The sequence below is a fragment of the Notamacropus eugenii genome, chromosome 2 (genome assembly GCF_028372415.1).
Source record: "Notamacropus eugenii isolate mMacEug1 chromosome 2, mMacEug1.pri_v2, whole genome shotgun sequence".
In the NCBI taxonomy this organism is placed as follows: domain Eukaryota; kingdom Metazoa; phylum Chordata; class Mammalia; order Diprotodontia; family Macropodidae; genus Notamacropus; species Notamacropus eugenii.
In genome coordinates this window covers 296,237,334-296,250,414 of record NC_092873.1, presented here as the reverse complement: position 1 = coordinate 296,250,414, position 13,081 = coordinate 296,237,334, and the positions used below count along the sequence as shown (strand labels likewise).

Genomic DNA, 13,081 nt, shown 5'->3' with positions numbered 1-13,081 from the left:
CTCTTCATTCATTTCTCTGCATCTGCCCCTCACTCCCAACCTTACCCTTCCTTGTTATAAGTTTAACAGTTCAGAGAAACCTACTGGCAAGATGACCACATTTCACATGAAAGACCCGAAACCTACTGGCCATCCAATTCTTATGGATATGAAGGAAATGTTTTCTTCTCTCTTCTTTGTGACCAAGAATGGCAGTTAATTTAAGGATATCTGACTGTTAGAGCTGTGTTCATTTATATTATCATAGTGCATTGATTCTACTTTTTCCATTCACATTGGCAAATACATCTTCCCATGTTTCCCTGACTGTCTCATAGTTGTCATTTCTTACAAAATAATGATGATCCAAAGCATTTATTACATATCACAGTTTATTCAGCTATTCACCCATTGATGGGCACCCACTTATCTGTTTTTGTTGCTTTTGATGTTATTGTTACAAAAAATTCTGGTACAGTCTTTCCTGTTTTTGATCTCCTTAGCCTATTTGCCTGGTAGTGGGGATTGCTGGGTCTGAAGGTTTGAAGAGCTTGGTGATATTTTGGCATAATTATAAATTATAAAACTGATTGTTATTATCTTTGTTGCTCATTTATTTCAGTTATGTCCAACTGTTTGTGACCCCATTTGGGGTTTTCTTGGCAAAGATATTTGAATGGTTTTCCATTTACTTTTCCAGCTTCTTTGACAGATGAGGAAACTGAGGCCAGCAGAGTTAAGTAACTTTCTCAGGGTTACACAGCTAGAAATTGTCTGAAGCCAGATTTGAACTCAGGAAGATGAGTCTTCCTGACTCCAGGCCTGACTGGGCCTCTATGCACTGTGCCACCTACATGCTGGTATTATCTGTTAAAAGAGTCTGATTATATAAGTATGTAAGATAGATTTTCATACCGGATTGAGTGTGCATATTATTTCTTCCTTAAGCCAAATGTGATGAGAGCAAGCGTCACTTTTTCCCTCTCACCTTCCCCCTTTCCCCCTCATTGAAAAACCTTTTTCCTGCCTCTTTTATGAGAGATAATTTGCCCCATTCCATTTCTCCCTTCCTCCTCTATCTATATGTATCTGTGTGTTCATCCTTCATTGTCAAAGAAGACCATGCCATCAGAGAAATAATGACATGACTTGCACTTGACTTTGTTTTGAGTGAGAGAGGGCTGTGCAAGGTCACCAGCCTCACTTCTTCTCCGGAGCCATCTGAATCCAGTGACCAAATATTCATCAGGATGACTGGAGATGACCCAGGATGAGGCAACTGGGGTTAAGTGAATTGCCCAAGGTTGCACAGCTAGTGAGTGTCAAGTGTTTGAGGTGAGATTTGAACTCAGGTCCTCCTGACTCCTGCACTGGTTCTTGCACTGGTTCTCTCTCTACTTCACCACCTAGCTGCCCCTATCTAGATGTATATAATCCATCTAACTACCTAAATACTGAGAAAAGTCTCAAGAGTTACAAATATTATCTTTCCATGTAGGAATGTAAACAGTTCAACTTTAGTAAATTCCTTATGATTTTTCTTTCCTGTTTACCTTTTCATGCTTCTCTTGATTCTTGTGTTTCAAAGTCAAATTTTCTGTTCAACTCTGGTCTGAAATTCATCAAGAATGCTTGGAAGTCCTCTATTTCACTGAATGACCATTTTCCCTCCCTGAAGTTCAGTTTTCCTGGGTAGGTAATTCTTGGTTTTAATTCTAACTCCTTTGACTTCTGGAATATCATATTCCAAGCCCTGTGATCCCTTAATGTAGAAGCTGCTAGATCTTATGTTATGCTGATTGTATTTCCACAGTACTCAATTGTTTCTTTCTGGCTGCTTGTGATATTTTCTCCTTGACCTGGGAACTCTAAAATTTGGCTACAATATTCCTAGGAGTTTTTCTTTTCAGATCTCTTTCAGGAAGTGGTCAGTGGATTTTTTCAATATTTATTTTACCTTCTGGTTCTAGAATGTCAGGGTGGTTTTCCTTGATAATTTCACGAAAGATGATGTCTAGGTTCTTTTTTTTTTTTGATCATGACTTTCAGGAAGTCCCATAATTTTTAAATTGTCTCTCCTGGATCTATTTTCTAGGTCAGTTATTTTTCCAGTGAGATATTTTACTCTGTCTGCTATTTTTTCATTCCTTTGTTTTTGTTTTATAATTTCTTGATTTTTCATAAAGTCATAAGCTTCCATCTGCTTCATTCTAATCTTTAAGGAATTATTTTCTTCAATAATCTCTTTTTCCGTCTGGCCAGTTCTGCTCTTTAGGGCATTCTTCTCTTCATTGGCTTTCTGGATCTCTTTTGCCATTTGGGTTAGTCTATTTTTTAAAGTGTTCTTTTCTTCAGCATTTTTTTGGGTCTCCCTTAGCAAGCAGTTGACTCATTTTTCATGATTTTCCTGCATCCCTCTCATTTCTCTCCCCAATTTTTGCTCTACTTCTCTTACTTGATTTTCAGAATCCTTTTTGAGCTCTTCCATGGCTAGAGATCCAATTCATGTTTTTCTTGGAGGCTTTGGATGGAGGAGATTTGACTTTGTTGTCTTCTGTTTGCATGCTTTGGTCTTCCTTATCACCAAAGTAGGATTCTATAGTCTGATTCTTTTTCTGGTTTTTGCTCATTTCCCCAGCCATTTACTTGACTTTTGAGTTCTTTGTCATGGTAGTTCTTTGCCTCCAGTGGGGTTGGGGGTGTACTGTCAGCTGCTCAATCCCCCCACAGTCTGTGGGCCTAGAGCTCCAGAAACAGTGACTGCAGCTACCCCTGCTGCTGCTGTGGCTGCTGCGGATTCCTCTGCCCCCTACTCCCTCTGCCGCCCTGGGGCTGGGGCCTCATCACCCCATTCTCCTGTACTGATACCAGAGGCTTTTCCTACTGACCTTCCAATTTATCTTCAGTGTTTTGGGGTCATGAAATCTGGAAACCACCACAGGTATGAGAGATTCAGTCTCCCCAAGGCCTGCTCAAGTCACCTCTGTGCACTCACAGCCCATGCTGGACTGCGCTTTGCTCCCAGCATAGTGCGATAGACACTTCCCAGTGACCTTCCAGGCTGTCATGGACTGGAGATTTGCTTCACTTTATCATTCTGTGGATTCTGCAGCACCAGAATTTGTTTAGAGCCATTTTTTACAGGTATTTGACTGGGCTTGGCAGTAGCACTCTGGAAAGTCCATGCTGTTACTCTGCCATCTTGGCTTTGCCCCTCTTATCTGCCCATCTTGTAATCCTCCTTAAAAAAGGAAATGAGGTTAGTTTGAAATGAACTTCTTGATGATGGTGGGTGTTGGGTCTCTGAGATTACCATTTCCCCTCCAGTCCCTGCTTCCTCTCCCCCACCACCTCCACTGAGATTTAGCATTCCTGACACTTTTTATAGGATCTTGCCACCTTGTTACTTCTCCTTAAATCTGTTGATCATTTTCCTGTCCATTTATATCAATCTTTGTAGAGGGAGGGAAGGAACAAGCATTTATTGAGTACCTTCTATGTGCCAGGTCCTATACTAAGTGCTTTCCAAATATTATTTTAAAAATATTATTTCATTTGATTTTTAGAAGTTTCCTCTTTTTCTTCCTCATTTAAATTTTTCTTTTTGACTTTAGAATTTCATTTCTGAGAACTTCCCATAACCTCTGGATTCACTTCCTTGTAGAAGTTTTAGTCCTTAGGATCTTCCTTATCCTTCGAAATCCTAACATCCACATTGCAGGGATGTTTGTGAGAATCATGAGATAGCAAATATGCAACATTTTATATATATCTTTAAGCCTTATATAATAATAGGTTTTATTTTTAGGAGTATTATCTGGAGAAGCCCTCACAAAAGGATTCAAAGGGTGGGCCATTCCACAGCTCTAATAGCCCACAGTCACCAGTCACTGGAGACCAAACAAAGAAATTATTTCCTGTGTCTTCTAAGTAGGGAGGTCTGGAAGGCAAGTCTAGATTCATGGAAAGTATCTCTTTTCAACAAGGGTCCACATCCTGCGGTGGGTGAAAGATGAAATGATTGAGGAAACAAAGGTTTGATCTTCTGAACATTTCAGTTTTATTAAGCAGTACATGCCAGTTGGCTAACAATGTGGAACTAGATCTCCTCAGCTTAGGCCTAAATCCTGAATACAGGGGGAGACAGACCTTCATACATTAAAAAATCAAATAAGGCCAATTAATTGAAAAAAAGTCAACATTAGGTGATCTGATTTCTAATTGGATGAAAGATCTAAGATCTAAGTTGGGAAAGGGAGAACATACAGGTGCAATTCCCTGATTCAGAAAAAGAGGGATCAAATTCCTCCCCAAGTGTCTGTGAATAATCAATGAAACGTGGGAACAATAACTAATTGATCAGTATGGGTTCAGTTTTCAGACAAGATAAGATATTTTGTTGTTTAGTGGTTTCAGTGGTGTTTGACTCTTGGTGATCCCATTTGAGGTTTTCTTGGCAATGATCCTAGAGTGGTTTGCCTTTTGCTTCCCCAGCTCATTTTAGAGATGAGAAAACTGAGGAAAACAGGTAAAGTGACTTGCCCAGGGTCACACAGTTAGTAAGTGTCTGAAGCCAGATTTGAACTCAGAAAGATGAGTCTTCCTGATTCCAGGTCTGGTGTTCTATCCATTGGCCACCTAAGCAGCCTACATAAGGCATTCTTTGCTTGATATGTGCAATTTTGAGAAAATTCCTTGCATCAGTCTATGGATCTGACTGAGCATAACCTTGGTCCTTAAGGGTCTCTAAATAGCAGATATAGGTAAAGATGATTCAGTTTCCTAGCCACACAGGGCTAGGTTCAAAGAATACAATAAGGTTTCCTCCCAATTCCTACAGTTTCTCACAGGACAGAATTTAGACTGGACCCATAATTGAATAGGAAGGGAATTGAACTAGTTCCAGAATTGAGTCACAAGTTGGAGATAGGATGATTCACTCAATTCCCACAATTAACCACTTGTTGCCCTACTTCTTTCAATTCCCTCATTCCTCAGATTTCATCAGCTTGATTGGGGCAACATTTTAGATTAATCAAAAAGCTCCAGATCAGATCTTGTATCAACTCCCATTCCACTGAAAAATACTAAAACAAGAGGACAATCCCTCCGTACTAACTTGATTGACAGTACATGAGAGGAACAGCGCAAACCAAAATATCCTGATCTACTATTAGAAATGTTCTGGGATAAAATATGTGAGAAATTTGGAATTGAATGATTTCTTAAATTGAGGTCTTGAAAAATCACTTAAAACTAGCTACTTCTGAAATAAACTATTTATCAAATTGGGGCAGCTAGGTGGTGCAGGGGATAGAGCACTAGTGCAGGAGTCAGGAGGACCTGAGTTCAAATCTCACCTCAGACACTTGACACTCACTAGCTATGTAACCTTGGGCAAGTCACTTAACCCCAATTACCTCATCCTGGGTCATCTCCAGTCATCCTGATGAATATCTGGGCACTGGATTCATATGGCTCTGGAGGAGAAGTGAGGCTGGTGACCTGCACAGCCCTCCCTTACTCAAAACAGTCAAGTGCAAGTCATGTCATTATTTCTCTGATGGCATGGTCTTCTTTGGCAACGATGGACGAACACACACACTTAAATCATATCATATGTTCAAAGTGCTTTGCAAAAGTTAAAGTACATATAGATGCTAACTATAATTATTGTTGTTGTCTACCTTTCACTCCATATCCTTTGGTAGAACATTACCTATATATAAAAAGCTATTTCTTTTTTTAGTACAAATTTTTAACTTCAGAGCTTTGTAATTATAAATGTTCATGTCATTTGGTCAATCAAGACTCAGACCTCAAACTAGGCTACTTCATATACCAATTGAAAGAGAAAAATATGTTATGAAAACAATGCTCGAGGGCTTCTTTACCATAAGGAAATAATTCACTATGTTAGAGTATCTTACACACTGAATATCATAAATTGTAAAGTCAGCATTTTATGTTATGGATTTTATTCATTAATCTTTTTTAAACACAACTGTACTGTAATTGAATGTTACAACAAAAAATAATAACTAATAGCAAGTGTGTTAAAGAGACAGCCTTCCTTCATTTGTCTACTATTTCATTCAAAACCCGCATTATGATGAAGAAAGAGTATTCACTGGCTTCTAGTAAGAGGTTTGACTCTGGGATGATACTCATAACCCTCTGCAGTGTAATGGCAGCTTCTTTCTTGAGGTGGGTCAAAGTCCACCAATTTTGCCTGATTCTTTTTTTTTTTCCAGTCTCCTCTGCTTCTTTTCTTTCAGGCAGGCAGCACCTTTGCCAACAAAGGCAGCTTATCTGATGGAAGAAAACTCTTCTCTGGGCAGTATACCTGAAATCTAACTATTAGAATCCCCTTTTCAGTAAGACTGGTGATAAATTATCATGCCTTCATTTAGCACCCATTTGATGTCTCTGACAATCTGACCAGGATGAGAAATGATGATAATAGTCTAAGAATTATTCGTGGTTTCCAAGAGCCACATAAAACTTCAACCAATTGGATATTCATACCCTTGAAAAGGACCTCATCTCATCATATAACTATAGCATTGTTTTTCTGATGCAAAATAATGAGAATATTTCATGGCTGAAGGCCTGGTTCCTGAACCAGGAATGTCATCTTCTGATCATTTTTCATGCCCTTAACAATATGGACCTCCAGAATCTTTTTCTCTTGAACAACTTTCCTTCCATTACAACTTTTTCATCTGTCTTTATGGATGATTTGTACCTCATGCCCTTGGCATTCTATGCAAATTGATTGAATTTGCTGAACCATTCCAGGTTCCATCTGAAGGATTATTTTTTAAAATTTTTCATTCATTTTATTTTTAATGTATGGAATAAAACAAATATCTCCATAAAATAGTATAACAAAAAAAAAGATTACACATGAAACTGCAAATCTTTTATGTACAATTTGCTGTTCCTGTTAAATATACAATAAAGTTATCTTATTCCAATGTCTCTGCAATTGGGATGGCATTCTAGGTCTCTTTTCTACTCATCCTGTACTTCACCTATATCACAAATTACATTCTTTTGCAAATACAGTTTTCTTGTTGAATAAAATCCATAACATAAAATGTTGACTTTACAATTTATGACATAAAGTGTGTTATATCAGTCTTGATCACTAACTCCTGATGCATAACATTTTTACTTCTCAGTTCCCTTTGCATTTTTCCCTCCTCCAAAAAGCACATCAAAGATTTCTGCTGGTGAATCAAAGCTGTCATCAGAACCACCCTCTATGATGACTTGTTCTCCACCTTTGTCATATAAATCTCTCTTCCCTTACATCAGAAAACACTTCATAAACTCTAGAAGTCTGTTTGCACTTTTCTCCTTCATTTGGATTTTGATCCAGATGATATTTCAAGGTTAACTTCCTGTACATCTATTTTAATTTTTCCTAAGAGGCCTTGAGTATTACCTCCAAAACTATGGTATGAGAAAGATGAAATGATTGAGGAAAAGAAAGGTTCCATCTTCCAAAAGCATGTCAATTTATTAAATAATGCATGCCAATTGCCTAACAAACCAGGAACAGACCTCAACAGCTTAGGGCTGGACCCTCATACAGGGGGAGATAGACTTAAAAAAAAAGCCCAAAACATACCAACATTTTAAAGATATTGTGCTAAATAAGCACGAGGCTAAGGTACAATTGTATAATTTACAAATTCAAAGGAATGATACAGGTACTCCTTTGTCACAGATCAAGCATCCATTTTGAAGTGTGAAGTTTAGTCCATATTGTCTTTGTTCTGTATTTTCTGTCCAAATTGCTTCTGGGTATCTAAAGTTTTTCTTGTATCAGGCTATTTTTAGATCCATTTCTAATCTGATAGGAAGTAAAACCACTAAAACACAACACTGTGAATCTGTGAATCTGTGAATCTGAAGATTGAGTCATAGGAAGTGACAGGAAGGTCAGTCTTTGGATTCACTTCAGACAGAACTGATTTCTCTCCATCTCACCACTGGGATCTGCAGTACTCCTGGTGGTCACTTCTAGTGAGAATGACTATTGAGAATTGAGTCACCTCAAATCTCTGTTTTGGTTTAAGGAATCTTTTTTACTTGCTTTCCTGACAATCCAGAAAAATCCACCAAGTTCATTCTGAATATGTTTCCATAGCTCTTCCTTTGCTTGCATATCTAGGTTCTCTTTTCAACTCCACACTCCAAATCACTTCAATTAACAAATTAATTGATTAGATTAATTTTAATTTAATCAGTTAAAAAACATTTGTTACTGTCACTCCCTACTTTTCCTTTGTTCCAAGGTCAGAGAAAGAGGTGTTTCTTCTGCTTGCAAACTCCCAAGACAGACTTTTATATATTAAAAAACAATTCATCAAATAAGGCCAATTAAAAAGAAACAGTGTAACATTAGGTAATCTGATTTCTAATTGGATGAAAGTTTAGGAACTTTTCAAGCTGGGAGGAGGAGAGCAAACTAGTACAGTTACCTGAAGTCTGAAAAGGAGGTGTCCCATTCCCCTCCCCCCAAAATGGTCTGCGTACTTTCAAAGGAACATGAAAACAATAACTGATTTATCAGTATAGGGGCAGTTTTCAGACAAAACACATGGGTTTCTTGAGATATACAGTTGTTTGCATCAGTCTCTGGATAGGATTGAGTTTCTGGTCAGCCTAGTCTTAGTCCTTGGCCAAGGGTCCCTAAGCAGCAGGCAGAACCTAAACACACAGGGCTAGGTTCAAACAGTACAATAAGGTCCTCTTCCAATTTTCATATTTGAATAAAGGTTTTACACAGGATAGAATATGGACTTGTAGGGGTGGGAAACCTATGACCTCCAGATCTGGACTAGATCCATAACTGAGTAGAAAGGAAAATGAGCTAGCTCCAGAATTGAGTCACAAGATGGAGTAGGTATGGTTCAGTCAATTCCCACAATTTAACCACTTGCTGTCCTAATTCCCTCAAAACAAAAGGATTGGAAGTTGTTTCCTTCACCACTTTCTGTGGTCAGGGAGCAGTGACAGAATTACATTGGTGATGAAATGCCCATATCTAAGGGTGATAAAAAGGGGCTTCCCAGGAGCTAGTTGGGATATTAAGTCGAAGAAAGAGAAGGTGATCGGAGTGAGTTTTATGTTCTGAGTTCAAACAGTAGCAGCTCTTGTCCTCTGCTTCTCACCAAGTTTTCTAGAAAGGGCAACAAATGGTGTTGTCTGGAGAAGCCCACCAAAGGATTCATTAGTTTGTCTTAAAATCGCTAGCTAAAATTTAATAGCTAGCATTTGTATAGACTTTAAGGTTTGCAAAGCACGTTATATATGTTAACTCATTTTGTCCTCACTACAATCTTGTGAAGTAGGTGTTATTATTATCCTGTTTTACAGATGAGGATACTGAGACAGAGGTTAAGTGACTTGCTCAAGGTCACAGAGCTATGTCTGAGATAGAAGTTGCACTCAAGTCTTCCTGACTCCCAAGTCCCATGATCTATTGAATTATACTACTTAACTGCTTCATTTATACCTAAATCTCATTTCTTCTTCCCTCCCTCCATTCCCCCCTTCCTCCTCTCTTCCTCTCACCCCCTTTTGTCTCCCTCTCCTCTCTCCCTTCTTTTCTCTCTCCTCTTTTCTCTCTTTCCTCCCCCCTCTCCCTTTCCCCTTTTTTCTCTTCTTTCCTTTCTCCTCTCCCATTCTTTCTCTCCTCTTATCCATCTGGGGAGGAGAAATATTTGTAGTAATTCAGAATAATTCAGGAGTAAAAGAGGACATCATAGCCATCCTTAACTATTCAACTAGCATGTGGAAGAGGGATTTGACATGGTCTGCTTGGCCCTTGAGAGCAGAACAAGAAGCAGTGAGCAGGGGTTGCCAAGTGGCAGATTTCAGAAAGATCCTCAGTCACTAGAGGTGTCTAAAAGAGAAAGGGACTGCCAAAGGATAGAATGATTTTCCCATCACTGCAGGTCCTCAAGTGAAGGCTGGATATCAGTGTGTTAGGGACTTATACTGAAGAGGAGATTCTTGATCTGGTACAAATTGAACCTAAACTACCTCCAATGACCTTCCCAGCTGTATGAGTCTGTGACTGCCTTCCATGTGGTAGTTCTATGAACAGCTCTCCTGTCCCTGGTTTTTTTACATTGAGTTCTTTCAGGTGTTCCTCATGTGGCCCTTAACCATCCTGCTTGCCTTCTCCAGACAGTCTTCAACGTGCTTATTAAAATGTGACAGCCAGAACTAATACCAGTATTAGAGCAATGTTATGACCAGGGCAGAAGGCCATGGAACCATCTTTATTATTCCAGCTGTCAGGACTCTCAGCATCACCCAAGATGACAGTCACTGTTTTGTGTGCTGCCTGGAACTTTTGATTTTATCAAAGGGTCAGGACTTGTTCACACAAACTGCTTTCTAGCTGTGATTCTTTCCTATCTCTTCACCTCCCTTACCCCCATTTATATTTGTGAAGTTAATTGCTGTTTTTAAACTTCATAAGATTTTCTATCTCTGCTTATTAAATTTAATCTTATTATAATGAGATCATCACAGTTTAGGGAGATTTTTTTTTCACCCTGATGCATGTTAACTACTGCCCCCATCTTCATGTCATTAGCAAATGAATGAATGAATGAAGCATTTCTTAAGCATTTTCTCTGTGTAAAGCACTGAGTACAAATTTTTTAAAAAAGTAAGATAGTCCCTAGTCCCAAACACTGGTCCAACTGCAGAATGGATGGAAAGGGCTGATGATTTTTAGGGTACAGGAATAGGGTAGATGGTAAAACACAGTCTTTGGTGTCATTTCCGTTAATAATATGTGTTATATTGAACCATTCGGTGATAAGGATATTGATGGTGATGGTTGTGAGGTATATGGTGGTCTGGAAAAAAAGCCCAGGTCCATCTGGGGCACTACTCTTCCTTGGTCTCTAGAGCTCACTCCATTTGGTCAGCAGTGGTATCAGTGGTGGTGGGGAATGTCATGCAGGTGCCATCTTTTCAAGGATCACTTCTCTGGATAATGGCTTTAGGGCCAGATAGGAAGCTGAGCTGGTGGCCTGGGTGGGACACTATTCTTCCCAGGACTTTTGAGTGCAGGACTTTGGGCTGTTTCTACCAGGATCTGAAAAGAGTTGATTGTAATGCCTTGACATTGTTGGCACATGCCACCTCCTTTCTCTGAGCTTCTTGCTGTTTCAAATGGCTACTTTGCCTCTCTCCTCAGTGGCACAAGGCACTTGGGAGTAGTGATAGTGGCAGAGATTGGGGAATGATATTCTCAAAGGGGTTCCTATTTTTAATAATGACAGTATATGTGTGTGGGGGGCAGTGTTTGACATCCTGCACAAATCTGATTAGCATTCCATCTATGCCTTTATTCAAATCATTGATAAAAATATTAATGCAAAATTGAAAGGCAGCATAGTGTAGCAGAAAGGTCATTAGCCTTGAAGTCAAGAGTACATGGGTTCAGATCCTGCCACAGACAACTGTCTAACTGTATGACCCCAGGCAAATCATACACGCTGTTCCCCCCTCCCCTTGAGTTTCCTTATCTCTAAAATAAAGGGGTTAGAATGAATTGCTTCTAGGTCCTTCTCAGTTCTAAATCTTTGGTTCTATGTTCCTTTACTAAACAGAACACAACTAAATACAAATCCCTATGAGACTGCTAAGTATCTCCTGATAGTCCAGCTTACTCCATTTTGCAGATGAGGCTCAGAGGTTGCTCAAAGTCATCTACCCAATTAGTGGAAGAGCCCAAATGAAAACCCAGTATCCTTTCTTTGACGCTAAATAGCCATGGAAAATCTTATATAAATAGCCATGTGTTATTATGCTAGCTATAATAATAAGGGCAGCTAGGTGGTGCAGTAGATAAAGCACCAGTGCAGGAGTCAGGAGGACCTGAGTTCAAATCTCACCTCAGACACTTGACACTCACTAGCTGTGTGACCTTGGGCCAGTCATTTAACCCCAGTTGCCTCCTCCTGGGTCATCTCCAGCATCCTGATGAATATCTGGTCACTGGATTCCAATGGCTCTGGAGGAGAAGTGAGGCTGGTGACCTGCACAGCCCTCCCTCACTCAAAACAAAGTCAAGTGCGAGTCATGTCATTATTTCTCTGATGGCATGGTCTTCTTCGGCAGTGAAGGATGAACACACACACAGCTATAATAATACCAACCATGTTTTTTATTAGTAGTATTGGTTATGGGGTATAATACTAGTTATGATTATTAGTACCCTAATATTACTTATATACTAATAATTGTTACTGTACGTGGCAGCTCATGGTAAGGCATTGATCTCTGTCTCTTCCTCTCAAACCATAAAATCTAGCTGTGTATCCTGTTCCCCTATAGCCATGACCACCTAAGATGAACATTTTGCTGAGATGACTGGGTAGAGTGAATGACCAGCACCCCGTGGGTCCAGTCTAATCTCTGACCGGTTCTGGCATTGGACTGAGAGTCAATAAATATTGGGGGGGGGGGGCAAGACAGCATAACACAGTGAACAGATTACTAGGCTCAGACTTGGATTCAAATCCAAGTGTGCAATCATGGGCAGATCCCTTAATATCTCTGAGCTGCCACTTCCTATTTCATAAAATTGGGATGATAATACCTATAGTGGTTATCTGGCAGAATTGTCATGAGAATCAAATTATATTGTGTCTGAAAAGGCCTTTGCAAGATCAAAAGCATTGCGTAAATGCTTTATTTTTTAAATTAAATTATAGTTTCCAAGATAAACCAAGGCATTATTAATAATGGTTTTGATGAACAGGCAGCATGGCATAGTGGATTGAAATCTAGCCTCAGATCCAGGAAGACCTGGCTTCAAGTCTTGCTTCTTATATTTACTGGCTGTGTGACCCTGGGTAAATCACTTAATCTCTTCATATTCCAAGCAACTCACTAAACAAATAAACTGAAGAGAGGGTCTTGACCTGTATCACTGGGAGAAACATTTCTTCATTCAAGGAGTTGCCTATACCAATGAAAGCTCTAGTCTTTCTCCTAATCTAGCCCTTTGATACAAACTAGTCAGACATAGGAGATGCACCTTGAGTATGGACTTGTC

General features: G+C 39.3%; 1 protein-coding gene and 1 pseudogene across 2 annotated transcripts in view; one reads left to right on the top strand and one right to left on the bottom strand.

Moving 5' to 3' along the window:
* The window catches only part of CD58 (CD58 molecule), an 81,064-nt gene that overhangs the window by 30,617 nt on the left and 37,366 nt on the right, over positions 1-13,081 (top strand). The gene's annotated exons all lie outside the window — the stretch shown is intronic.
* LOC140530435 (dnaJ homolog subfamily A member 1 pseudogene) lies at positions 6,254-6,787 on the bottom strand (annotated as a pseudogene).